This window comes from Calypte anna, chromosome 5A (genome assembly GCF_003957555.1).
Source record: "Calypte anna isolate BGI_N300 chromosome 5A, bCalAnn1_v1.p, whole genome shotgun sequence".
Lineage (NCBI taxonomy): Eukaryota > Metazoa > Chordata > Aves > Apodiformes > Trochilidae > Calypte > Calypte anna.
In genome coordinates, this window is record NC_044251.1 from 7,010,073 (window position 1) to 7,024,217 (window position 14,145).

Genomic DNA, 14,145 nt, shown 5'->3' on the forward strand with positions numbered 1-14,145 from the left:
ACGGTTGCCGGATTCAAACTGGCCAATCAGGAGAGCGGGGGGGCGGTGCGAGTGGGGCCCCCGCGGGCCAATGGGCACCGAGGATACTGGGAGGTGCGAGCGGTGTTAGCGATTACAAACCCCGCTGAGGAGCGGCCGGACACGCGCCGCGCCGACCCGCCGGGGCACAGGTGAGAGCAGCTCTCGGTGTCCCCTACCCCGCTGCGGGCTCCGCTCCTTCTTCCCTTCCTCCCTTCCCTTCCTCCCCTTCCCCTTCCTCCCCTTCCCTTCCCCCCTTCCCTTCCCCCTTCCCTTCCCCCTTCCCTTCCCCCCTTCCCTTCCCCCCTTCCCTTCCCCCCTTCCCTTCCCCCTTCCCTTCCCCCTTCCCTTCCCCCTTCCCTTCCCCCTTCCCTTCCCCCCTTCCCTTCCCCCTTCCCTTTCCCCCTTCCCCTTCCCCCCTTCCCTTCCCCCCTTCCCCGCCGGGGCCGCAGGAGAGGCTTCTCTCCGCTGCTGGGCCTCTGCCTCCTCCGCCTCACAGGGGAGTGGGCGGAGGCACGGTCCCCAGCGGCGCTGACATCTCAGCGGGAGCCTCCCGGTCCCACCGGCTTCTCCTGCGGCCCTTCCCGTGGCTGTTGGGGTTGTGGCCGCTGAGGGCCCCTGCTCCGCGCTGTGGGGGCTGGAGGATCGGCGCTGGCCTAGGCCGGGCGAGGGGCGCTGGGGCCTGCAGGGAGCGGCGGCTTTGGGCTGCTCCGCAGAGCTCCCTCTCCTCTTTCGTGTCACCACCGTGGGCCCAGGTGTGGTGGGGAGATGCTGGGGCCCTGCTTGTGGGGCGGGCGGCTGTGTGAGCCCGGGCACGGGTGAGGGAGCCGGGCTCGGCCTCTCCATGACGCCCCTCAGCAGAGAGAGAGAGGGAGGGACCTGGCATCTTCTATGCCCCGACCGTGCGGTTCTGGATTGCTTTCCCTTTTAAAGTGACCTGGGGAAGATGTTCCCTGAGGTGATTCCCATCCTGGAATGGAAATCTATGAGCTCATCTCCATATCTGCAGCTCTGTTGTTGACCGCAGGTGCTGGTCTCGAGTCTCCAGGGTCCCCCCCTCAGGAGGTGCTTTCTATTGAATCTTCTCGTGTATGTGATTGTAGAGGTGCCTGGACAGGAATGTGTGTCCCCCGTATCATAGTCCCCCCCCATCTTTCTATTTTATTTGATTTTGCTTCTGAGTCAGGGTCTTGTGAGTCTTAAGATAGTAGCTTTCAGATTGATGTGTAGGGGGTTTTCCTCCTGAATTTGGGCCTCCAAACCAATGTGTTGTGTAGCAGAGGCTGAAGAATAAAGCTTGTGTCCAGCTCACCTGGACTCTATTCTAAAGATAAAATAATAAAAATTTAAAAAATCTGCTGCAATTTTTAGTATGTGTCAGTGATCAAATTATATTATATTTTTTGCTTGTTTTTTAGTTAATTTATTTTGTTGGGTTTTTTTCCCAATGTTACATCTTCCAATAATGCTAATCTGTAGTACTGTTAAAAGTGGCTGTCTGCAGATGAGAAAAGGATGAGGTGTTGTCAGCATGCTGGGCTACCATCAGTAGGAGATATTCCTTGCTTATTTTTATTTCTTGTGTATCTGTAGAGAAACAAGATAAACCAGGTGCCTTGAGTTGCCAAAGAGTGGGTGTGAGTCCACCTGTGCCTGGTTAGGGCAGGCCCCCTATTACCAGGGGGCCAATAAAGGTGGGACACACACCCACAAGGAGGGAGCTCACTCTGGTGCGAGGCAATGGAGAGGCCAGCAGCTCGTTGAGCCTCAGGAGCAAGAAAGGCTCTTCCCGCTACATTTGGTGGAGAATGCGGGCAACATACAGACTTCTAAAGAAGCAGTAAAGGCTCTTCCTGCTACATGTATCAGAGAAGGAGTTGAGATCTATATCAAAAGAAAGCATTTAGACTTTCAAGGAACACATTGATTCAAAGCTGTAAAGGTGCATAGTTCCAAATACTGAGTCTCAAATGTTGAAGTATATTAGAAGGCTGCTTGTAAAATTTGTTCTTTAAACTTTTCTCTGGGGTCAAGTCACAAAAAAGAGTGGGTGTAAGTTGCCTTTATAGTTTTGACTTTGGCAGCTTATATTAGATCTGTTGGCTGTGCAAAAGTTAGAATTTAGTTTGAATTGCTTGGCCTTTTTTTAAACTGTGCTTCTCTAGTACTTCTCCTGTGTAAGACTTATAGATGTGACTTCTGTATCTCTTTTTTCCTTTCTGTGCTTAAGGATGAGACAGATTTTTCTTATTTTCAGGCCAGAAAATGGTCTTCAAGTAGCCATTGGTTCTAACTGGTTCTAAAACTGTTTTGGGTAGTTCTCAAGAATACAAGATTGGGAACATTAACTAGAGGATCTGCCATGGAATAAATTATTTGTGATATCTGTGTAAAAACAAATGAAACTTGGATTTCAGAAGTGTGGGACATTAAAGTTGGTCAGACTGTTTTGAACCCATACTAATGCAAGACTTCTCCTTTGATAATCTGATATGAAAGAAGTGAATGCACGGTGCCAGACTGCAATTCCTGATCCTTGGACACGTGTGACTTGTGCTTGGTAGGATGTAATTCCCATGCTGGCTCTTGTCCTTCCCCTGGTAAGGGGCAGTTAATGTAACCTGAGCTGCTGCAGCCCCCAGCTACCCCCGTGAGGCTGCTCTTCTCCCACAGAGGTGCCTTAAATCACTCAGGTCTTGTTCCTGTTTCATAGGTAGCTCAGGAAACCTGACTTCCAGTGTCATGTGAAGATTTGCTTCACTCTTATACATCACTGTGTGTTTTATGCAGCACTATGTATAAATTTACAGGTGGGATTCACTTGGAATGTTTTAAGCTTTTTCAGACAACTTTTTGTGTTGTTGCCACCCAGGTATTTTATTGTCTGTAGACTAACACCTCTGAATGACTTAGGAACACCTTGAATAGTACGTACAATTGGAAACTGCTCTGGTTATTTTGTGGAGTAGGCATAGCTGTCTCTCAGTCTTAAGTATCTAATTGGGAAGATTTGGTTGTGTAGGATTTATTACTTTAAATCACAGAATGTTAGGCTGGAAGGGACCTCAAGGATCACCTGGTCCAACCATTTTAATATTGTTTATAGGAGATGTCCCAGCACCTTGTTGGGCTGAGACTTCAAACTTTCCCAAGTGGGGGAATCCCCCCCCTTCCCCTGGGAGACCATTCCAAGGTCTGACTGTCCTCGGGGGAAAAATTTCCTTCGTGTTCCAATGGAATCTCCCCAGGAGCACCTTGTGCCCATTGCCCCTCGTCTTGTCCATGGGATACTTGTACACAGGGAGTCTCCAGCTGCTTTGGAGCTGCCCTGGAAGTCCTGAACATGGTCAGAAAGTCTCCCCTGAGCCTTCTCAAGGCTGAACAGACCTCGTTTTCTCATCTTTTCCTTGTATATAAATATAAACTTGTACATAAATAATCTCTGTATATTTATATATGATGTATTGCTCATTTGTTTGTAAACTATTCAATATAAATTACTCTGCCAGAGTAGGGGAGCGTTAAGGCCATTTGCACCTGGAACAGAATCAAGATGTCATAGTCCAAGATTAATCTGATGTTGCTGGTGATTTGTTGTAGGCTGTTCCAGTGGTTCATCTTCCAGGACTGGAGTTGTAAAGTGGGACCTGGGAAGGCCTTGTTAACCCTGGTGTTTAAATTAAACATTGCCTTGCACCGGGAAGCATTGCTGTGGTTTGAGTGAAGAGTCTCTTGACCCGAGCAGCTGAGCATTGTTTGGGGTTGTCTCCATGACAGCTGGGTTGTTGCAAATGTTGGGACAGGAGCTGTGGAGCAGGGGTTTGCCTCCCTGCCACAGGGTAGGTTGAGATAGGGGAAAAAGTAACTTCGATGCTTACTCAGTGGGGAGCATGGATAGTTCTGTAGTGCCTAGAAGCTTCTTTCTTCAACCAGCTAAAAACATGTGTAAAGAAAGGTAGCGTTGCATCATAAGGCTTGTTGCTCTTCTCAGGAGGAAGCTGTTGTGACCTGGTTTCCACCATACCAGTTTCTTTGATTGTTGTCACTGTAGAAAAGGTATCCCAGAATGTGAGGTGATGTGCTAGAGAGATTGCTGATGAATTAGCTCCATCGGAGCGCTGTCATTACCGGTCTGGCAGCAGAACATGAAACGCAGCGGTGGTGCCGGGCTGTTCATTTGTACCTCCTTTGGAAGGGGCCGGGTTTCTCCTTCCTCCTGGCGGGTCTCGGAAGTGCTCCCTTCTTCAATCAGGGATGGCTGGGCGGCAGTGGCCCGGGATCACCTCTGCTCCGCGCTCCTAGTGCCCGCAGCAACCTCTGTTGCAGGGATGGTGATTCTAACCAGAACGGGATGTGACTCCAGAGCTGGGTCCCCGACACACTGCGCTCCGGTGGTCCTTCCAGCCCCTCCGCAGGGCAAACTCCGCACCGCCGGGGCGCGCCCGCTGGGCCACTCGGTCCGGCTCCGGCTCGGCCCTGCCCGCCTTTGTCTGTCTGGCCCCGGCGCGGCCCGGTTCCCCGCCCAGGTGCGGCCGCGGTTCCCGAGCCCCGCCCGGCGGCGGGGAGGGGCTTGGCCCGACCCGGCCCGGCGCAGCCCGCCCCGCGCCTCCGTCCCGCTGTCGCCGCTGACAGGTAAAGTTTAATCTCATTTGACTGTGTGTGTTTGGTAGCTGGTAGGAGTTTGGGCTCATTTTGGTTTTTAAATTATTGGGTGCGTGGGTTTTTCCTTTTCTGAAGTGTCTTCTAACTAATGCAGGAGGGAAGAAAAATGTTTTCATTATAGACCCTTGTTAGCCTAATTTTACTGTTCAGTTAGCTCTGTGTTATATGGCTGACAGAAGGCATTGGAGAATTTCTAGGGGTTAATTTTCTGCAAGGAGCCTCTGTGCATTACCTGTAATACTTTGTAGGTTAAACTATGCACCTTTACTGTCTGAGGTGGAATTTGATTTGGCAATATTCTGCTTGTATAATATATTTATATATCTAGTGATAAGTTGCTGTGTATGCTGTCCAGCTTCTAGAGCTTTGATTATCTTTGTCTCTGCATTTGAACTGATGTGCTGGAATGTCTTGGTCCTTTGGTTTGATTTTGTTTGTTTCAGTGAATAATGCTGGGTGTCCTCATTACTGCTGCTATTTTGATGTTTGCTCATCTCCCTGCATCAGGCCTGTTGTACAGTATGTTTGAGATGGCATTGAGCCTGAGGTCTCATCTCTCATAGCCTAATGGTATTTCTGTCTTAATAGAAAGGAAAGGAGTGGGGAGGGGAAGGAGGAAGACACTTAGAAAGTTGGATGGGTAAGGATTTGAGCCCTAGATGTGGCAAGATATCTTCTTGATAGATGCTGACACTGGCTACCTTTAGAATTAGGCCATTAAGTGGTTAGCTTGCAAAAATGGCTTTTGTTCCCCATGTGGCACTGTTCATTTCAGTCGTGCTGTTTGTCCAGCTGCTAGGATGGCTGTCCTTACACCAGCACCCCAGTATTTTTTGACACTGATTCATGGCACCTGTTGCTGAAAGCACATGTCAGTAAGAATACCCTCAGTGTGGCTGGTGCCTTCTTTTAGTGCCTTAATTGTAGTACATCCTTCCTCAAGCTGAGTTTATTCTCTGCTTGTCTTCTTATCTTACTCAAATTTTCACAGATTGAAGCTTCCAGTGTCTGAAATATTAGGAGTTGCACTGCTCTCTAATCTTTAATGGCTTCTGGTATCCTTCCATGGTGATCTAGTCAAAATATAGCATATCTAAATATAATTACAAGCTTTGGAGAGTGGGTTGCATATTAGGAATAGACTTGCTATGTAGGTCTTTTTTTTTTTTAATTTAAGTATGTTGCAGGTGGCACCTCCTGTATTTTTGTTTTAATTCATCAATATCTCCACAGGAATTACTGTAATTATAAGAGAGAACCTGAATTACAATGGGGGATGACAGTGAGTGGATGAAGCTGCCCATTGACCAGAAATGTGAGCACAAGGTAGGAAATCTTGGTTTTGGGTTTGGCTTGCTGCATGTCTTTGCTGTGGTGATTCTGTGGCACTCCTCAAGTGCACTATAGTTATGTGATCTTTACAGCAGCACGGTGTGTGTATAACAGCTCTGAAACTGCATCATTTTTACCCAACTTTGAGGCTGTGTAGCATTTATTAAACAGAAATCAGTAGCATGGTAATCTGTATGGTGTAAGCTTGTATGCTGAAATATGAGTGGACTCTGATGTGGAGAAATTACTCATCTGCATCTGAAACTATTGTTAGGCACCCACCTACTCATCAGTGGTTGCTAGAGCTTATGAAGAGTAGTGGGGAAGGCTGACGTGTCTCTGTCCAGGTTATTCTTGGCAAGAGAACAACGTATTTTGTCTTTTTAGACATTATTCATATCATCACTGAAGAGAAACAGTGCAGCTGCCAGCTTACTGAGAATGCTTTCTAGGATAATTGAAGAATTTTGTAGAATTGGTGAGTTAAGATTTATACTAGCATAACATCTGAATATTTGGTTTCTGCTTCCAGCTATGGAAAGCCAGATTAAATGGTTATGAAGAAGCCCTTAAGCTCCTCCAGAAGATAGATGATGAAAAGAGTCCTGAATAGTCCAAGTATCTTGGATTGATATAAAAGTTTGTGACAGGCTCCAATGCAGTGGCTCAGTTGAAAGGACTGGAAGCAGCACTTGCTTATGTTGAAAATGCACATGTAGCTGGGAAGTAAGTATCCTTTTCATGTTACTGTAGGCTTTGACAGTTAAATGTGCCTTTTTGAGAAAGGCTACAGGTAAGTTGTACAGTGGACACTGATTTTATCTTTACTGTTGAGAGCAGAACTTCCTTCCTGGTACAGAAAATGTGCTGACTGGTAGGCTTGCCTGGTGGGTGGCTTATACATCCATATTAGCTTGTCAGAAATTGCTTATAGCATTCAAAAAAAGCTATCAAGGGCAGTAGTACAAGTTTCTGAAATGGTAGAGAAAGTGAATCAGTAATTTGGTGGTATTGGTCTTGTGAGTTGGAATTCCTGTTCTTAGTTGACTGAAACCCTGTGTATATACAGGGACCCTTTTTTTTTTTCCAGGGAGATATTAGTGTAATTTATTCACACAATAAAATTGCATTTATGCAGTGTTGCTTCCAACTTAGCCAGTATGAATCTTCATACCTGCCAGTTTCTTAACAGGATTTTTTTTTAGTATTTCACTGTTGTCTAGCCTGTTAAATAGCCTGTACTCCCAAGGGTGAAATAAAAACACCTGGTGGTCCAGATCAGTGCTTTGATCCACTGACTTTGTGGCCTGATAAAATTAGTAAGTATCATGTTTAAAAGTCAAGTAAGCAAATCCAAAGCTCTGTTTAAAAACCTAATTATCTTCTACACCCTTGATTTAAAAGTGATGTGATTTCCTTGATTGGAAACTTTGAAGCAGTTATGAAGTTCTGTGTTGGAATTATGCACTAATGCTCTGTGTTAGTTAACTGTAACATACAGCTCCAGAAAATGTCATTTATGGACTGTAACTAATATTAATGAATACAATTTTGAGGAAATGTTCATTATTTAGTCTGGTGTAGTCCAATATTAGGAAGATGTTAACCAGCTCTCAGGAGTTCTTCTGATTAAACTGGAGGTTGAAGTCTGCTTACAAAAAACTATTACCTTCAAAGTTATCTTTGATTTTAGTCTGTATTATATGAGGACTTGCTAGGTTTTAATCCATTTTTTGGTGTTGTGTGTGCTTTATTCTGTGCATAATGTTGTAGAGACCATTATTCCCTGAAATGTTCCAGCAGTAACACATTCTCATCTTTCAGGACTACAGGAGAAGTAGCTTCTGGAGTTGTAAATAAAGTGTTCAATCAGCCAAAAGCCAGAGCAAAAGAGCTGGGTCTAGATATATGTCTAATGTATATAGAAATTGAGAAAGGGGAAGCAGTACAAGAAGAATTGCTAAAGGGTCTGGACAACAAAAGCCCAAAAATCATAGAAGCATGTATAGAGACCCTGAGGAAAGCACTAAGGTAAGCTTTTAATTTTTACTTTGTGGCTTGTTGTCTTTTCTTTTTCTCTCTTCCTAGCAGTATGTAGAGCCTAATTTGTTGCTCAAGTCTTTTTAGCAGACCCTCCTTATTTTTGCCTGGGATGAATCTCTACTGAGCCAATATTTTGTGATAATAACAATTGAGAGCATCATGGGACTTTTTAGATGTGAGAGATGCCTTTGTTGTCCAAGCTTCATCTGGATCACTTTTGTTCAAGGCAACTGTTTACCAAAGTTCCATTTTCACAATGAACCTCTGAAAGAAGGGCAGCATTAGTGTGTCTTGCTCCAGACTGTGGATCTTTTCTGAATAGCTGAAATAAACTCACTGATGGGAGAGCTGACATGCAGACCATTCTTTATAAAAGCCTGTTTTCCTCCCTGAGGTGTGAGCATCTTTAATTGAGTACATAGTGTTTGGTTTTGGAAGAGAATTAAAAAGATAGAAGCTTATTGGTATATGGACGATGGAAGCTTACTGTGCAATTTATTAAAAAGAAAAGCTGATAACACTCCCTAAAACCAAATCCAGTTTGATAAAGGTGGGGTAGTTGGTTTCAAGATTGGACTTGGAGCATCTTGCTTTGTTTCACTTCAAGTATGTTGTCTGCCTCTTGCCAGTTGAGTGGAAAATACTTGATTTTTATCAAATTCTTGTATGTGTTGTATATACCATTCACTGCCTGTTAGATTTTTTTTTTTTAAGAAAACAGTTTTTGTGAACAGAACACTTTTTTCTCTGAGAAAAGTAGTTTATGTGAAATCTCAAAATGGAAGAGTGTCTTATAGTAGGTGTTTTCTAGAACTTGCTGAGCCATATGTACAGATGTTCCTTGTTGAAGTAATTGTCAGGCTTGTTGTAAGAGTAGTCACACATGGTAGTAGCAGTTGGCACATTTGCTTCTATTAAGTGAAACTGCTGTCCCAAATCTTAGGAATATGTTTTAGCTATTTTAAATTGCTTCATCTATTCAAATACCCTTTTTAACAGTTCAGTGTCTGTTGAAACCTGCATAACCTTCCTTAATATATTTCATCTATATCTTTCACATCTATAAAACGTGCCACATCTGCTGATTTTTTTTTTTCTATTTATTATCCTCAAGATGGCAAGATCAAATTTTTTCATATTCTTTCTAGTTCATTCATGTTGACTGAATTCATGTGTTATCTAACTTTGTCTTCTGCATTGACAGGGTTTCTGCACAGATTAAAAAAAATAGTCTGTGCTGTACATATATAATTAGATTAGCTTCTGGTGGTTTTTTCCTTGTACTGAAGTTTGTTCTTTTTTGTGTTGTGAATTAGAGAATAAATGAATTAGATAAGAATAACAGAATTTGTAGAGGCACTTTGCCAAATACACTCGTTTTTTGAGCTGTGGTAGAAAAATAAAACTCTTGGGCAACTAATTTGTTTATATTAAATTTTCTTTTTCCTAAGACTGGAGCCTCCTTAGCCTGTTTTAATACTTAATATTTCACAGAGCAGGTATGAATAAAATGTTTAGCAGTAGAATTTTTACAGAGTGAATCATGTAAGTTTTAGTTCTTGAGCAGCCGTTTTTGCCAGCTCTTTCATGTACTTGATTGGAGGGCAGCTGAAGGAAAAAATGTAATTGCAAAGGTTAAATCAGAATTCTCACGGAAAAGAAATGCTTCTTAATCAACCAAAAATATGGCTTCTGCAGTGATTGAGGTGTGATGCTTTAAGAGCTGGAACAGTTAATTTTGCTGTGATTATGAGAAGTAGGTTCCCATGTTCTCATCATGATCAGTAATTGAAGAAGGAAGCTTGGTGCATGAAGCTCTACACAGTTTATAGTCTGCTGAGAGGGTGGGTGATTGTCTGGAGAAACTTGATTTTGTGTCCTTTTAGCAGCACAGTTCAACCCATGTTTTTTCTGTGAAGATGATACAGGCTCATTATAATTATATGGCCCAACAAGGGGAAAAGTGACTGAGGCTTTTACTGAAGTTGGCAAAGGGCAGACCAAGGAGATTTTATTCTCATTAAAAAAAAATAGGTCATACAGGTTTTGATCTAAAGGCACTTTCTTTTTTTCTCCCCTACTTCCACACTCCCCTACCCTCAAAAGGGGAACAGATGTAAGCAGCAGATTGGATTAAGTGCTTTGAAGCAATTTCAGAAGCCTAATTTTGTCATTCCAAGGTGGTCATGGAGAGGGTTGTTATGATAGGGCAAATATTCTTTAAATTTGACAATATATGAGTAGCATCACAAAATAATTGTTAATGATTTAAGTAAATTACACACTTCATGGATTGTTTATAGAAAAGATGCTATTATTTGTGGATCACCCTCTGGTTCCTACCTGGACCCTGCTGCTAATTCCATGTTTTTTAAACTTCCAGTGAATTTGGTTAAAAAATAATCTCACTGAAGCCAATTATTAAAGTACTGCCAAAACTTTGAGTCTTGGGAAAAGGCTGTTTGGGATGAAGCCAAACTCCTTGCTGTGGAGATCTAACGTTGGATAAGGGATGCTCTGAGACCTCCACTGCAGAATATCAATTCTGTTCAGGTAAGGAGAAAGCAGTTCTGTATCCAGACATTTGAGAAAACACTGCCATCCACACCTTCTCTTATCTTATGCTGTGTTGGGCATTTTTTTAAAGTCAAGGCTGGAATTTTTCAGTATGAGCAATGTCATTTTTTAGCTTCTTGTAATTTTACCAGAAACATTTAGTCCCCCTTTGACCCACTTTCTTTACAAATAAGTCTCTTGTTGCTCTGAGTGAGTATCTATGAAGTTGTGGGAGGAAGCATCACATAGAAACTATGGAGGTGATTTGGGAAGCAGAATGATATTTCTTGGAGACCTAACCTGAGGCAAATGGTTACCCTCGTAAAAGACCCATGCAATGAAAGTCTTATCATAGAATCCTAGAATTGGCTGGGTTGGAAGGGACCTCAGAGATCATCAAGTCCAACCCTTGATCCACTCCCGCTGCAGTTCCCAGCCCATGGCACTGAGTGCCACATCCAGTCTCTTTTGAAATATCTCCAGGGATGGAGAATCCACTACTTCCCTGGGCAGCCCATTCCAACGCCTGATCACCCTCTCCGTAAAGAAATTCTTTCTAATATCCAACCTAAACCTCCCCTGGCACAACTTGAGACCGTGCCCTCTTGTCTTGCTGAGAGTTGTCTGGGAAAAGAGCCCAACCCCCCCCCTGGCTCCAACCTCCTTTCAGGGAGTTGTAGAGAGTGATGAGGTCTCCCCTGAGCCTCCTCTTCTTCAGGCTGAACAGCCCCAGCTCCCTCAGCCTCTCCTCATAGGGTCTGTGCTCAAGTCCCTTCACCAGCCTGGTTGCCCTCCTTTGGACCTGCTCCAGCACCTCTATATCCTTCCTAAATTGAGGGGCCCAGAACTGGACACAGGGCTCAAGCTGTGGCCTCCCCAGGGCTGAGCACAGGGGCAGAATCCCTTCCCTGGACCTGCTGGCCACGCTGTTCCTGATCCAGGCCAGGATGCCATTGGCCTTCTTGGCCACCTGGGCACACTGCTGGCTCATGTTCAGCTTCCTGGGAATCCAGACTCCCAGGTCCTTCTCTGTCTGGCTGCTTTCAACCACTCTGTGCCCAGCCTGGAGCTCCCCATGGGGTTGTTGTGGCCAAGTGCAGGACCCAGCACTTGGCCGTGTTCAACCTCATCCCATTGGAATCAGCCCAACTCTCCAGTCTGTCCAGGTCCCTCTGCAGAGCCCTCCTGCCTTCCAGCTGATGTGGTTCGTTAGGGAACATCCTGCTATTGGCATGGGAAATGCCAAACCACCACCTGATGCGAGCTGGCAGACAGGGTTGTATGGACAGGCATTTATTTGCTCCACATTTTGCAACTTTACACTGGGCTTCAGCTCCTCACATAGAGCTGCTCTGGGCAAAGGTAAAGCAATAGCCTGAGAGAAGCTGCTCTGCAAGCTTTGCTGGCTTGGCAAAGTCACCCAGCACGCTCCCATCTCTGGAGATGGATGAAGAGAACTGACTCAGCTACAGAAAGCATCCAGCTGAGGTATTCCAGGAAAAAAAAGACAAGATGGCAGGAATACGAAATCCCCTTTTCCTTACATCCCAATGTGCTCAGCTGCAAGACTCAATCTGCTGAGTAAATTTAAAAAAAAGCCCCTTCAACATCCAACAGCTGTGGTGCCTGAAAAATTCCCCTCCCAGTTGGTACTGCCACGAACTGCTGATTTTAGGCAGCCTCATGTGAAACTACAGTCGTAATAAAATATTTGTCTTAACAAAGATATAAACGGGGCTGTATGTGACAACTCTCTTGGTTTGCTGACCCTGAGATGTCACCTAAGTTTTGCTGTGGCTGAGAAAACACAGAACGGCTGCTGAGCTGAGTTCCTGGGAAGTTTTCTTATTCTGAGGCACCCAGAGCATTATCCAGGGCCTGTTTTCACTGCTCTCTGCTCTAATCCACAGTTTGTGTGTTTGTCAGGAGCTGCTGTAAAAAAGACAAAAAGAAGAAGGTGAAGAGGAAAATAAAAGCCCAGGGAGAAAACCCTGCCCTGTTCACAACAGGCAAATTTATCTCTGCTCAGCATCTCCTGGAGTTTGCAGATCAGAGCAAGGCTGTTTCTGCCTCTGGCTCAGCCTCAGACCTTCCACAAAAAATAAAAATAAAAACATAATTTAAAAAAGAAAAATGATGACTACTTTCCATGGAGCTTAATTCCTCTGCTTCACTGCCCTAAACTGAAGTAGGGGACAGATGTCTTCCCGAAACCCAAGGATTTCATCCATGATTTCAGCAAGGACACCATCAAGCCAGAAGGATGCAGCTTCCTCAGGGAAGTTTCCCACAGTTTTCCTCCCAGTCAGGAGGAATTAAGCTGCTCTGAAGCTGTCTCACCTTTTTGGAAGGAGGTCCCTGCCTGTCCTCCCCTAGCACTTCCCTTCCTTCACATAACCTGGAGCCAACAGAAAGGTTCTGGAGCTCTAAGATTTGTTTTAGGTGGTTGTCTTCAGCTCTGTTTGTGGGTTAGAAGACAGACCAACAGTTATAAATTCTAAACAAATAGTTTTCAAGGACTTGTTGAACTTTTTTAGCTTGAAGGAGAGACATCTGCTGTGCCTTATGTCTGCTGCCCAGGAAGGTAGAGATAGGTTAAGTTTTTATTAGAGAAACTAAGATTATAAGTGAACCTAAGCTTATCCTTCAGTTTTGGTACCTCTTGTAGCAAGCAGTACAAATAATTTTGTTTCCTTTAGTCAAGGCAGGTCAAACCAACCCCCTTTCCTGAAGTAATGGTTCAAATGCCACAAAGTCCCTGAACTACTTGAACTACAGCAAGACCTATGAGGCCTCAAGCTGGTAGAGAAGTGCTATTTCTGCCTAACTTCTGAAAGAGTCACTAAGCACATCTCCAAAGGTGACATTCTTCAGCTCCAAGCAAGGCTGGAGAACAAATTTCAAATATTGGAGAACAAAAAAAAAAAATTGAAAATTTCAAATATTTCAAAAATTTTCAAATATTTCAAAAATTGGAGAACAAAAAAAAAATTGCAAATTTGGAGAACAAATATTTTCAAATAGCAAGGACTGGTCTGCACAGGGTGCAATTCCAAGTGTCTCATGCTCCAAGTCCAGAGAAGCCAGAGCTCCATCACCAGCATCAATGTTCCCATTTGTGCAAGCACCCTCCCCAGCAAAACTCAGCAGCCCCAGGAAACCAGGCTGAGGTATGCAAAACCTCACATCCTGGCAGGGAGCTCACCACAGCAACTCAACAGTTTCTCTGCTACGTTCATATAGATCTGCCACATTCTGTAAGGTCAAGAATTCCCACCCAAGTTCAGATCTTGAACCAGAAAAAGCTTCTGGTGTCAACTCCTTTCTATGAGAATTAGAGGGAAGGGGAAACCCCAACATCTGGCATGTGCCTGGCAGTGGTCAAGACAGAAGCAAACTCTAATTTTTCCCTTCAGAGAAATATTAAGCTCCCCACCAGAACTCGGAGGCTCCAGGGACAGAGCAGTCCCAGAGGATGACAGTGCCTGTGCCAAAGACAAGACAAGAGGGCATGGTCTCAAGTTGTGCCAGGGG

At 44.4% G+C, this 14,145-nt stretch overlaps 1 long non-coding RNA gene across 1 annotated transcript; it reads left to right on the forward strand.

The window, feature by feature from the left end:
- The first annotated feature begins 88 nt into the window (after nucleotides 1-88).
- Nucleotides 89-10,608, forward strand: LOC115598454. Its single transcript, XR_003987668.1, has 5 exons — nucleotides 89-170; nucleotides 5,914-6,006; nucleotides 6,545-6,738; nucleotides 7,837-8,043; nucleotides 10,439-10,608. It is a non-coding gene; the product is annotated as an uncharacterized LOC115598454 (long non-coding RNA).
- Nucleotides 10,609-14,145: the final 3,537 nt, after the last annotated feature.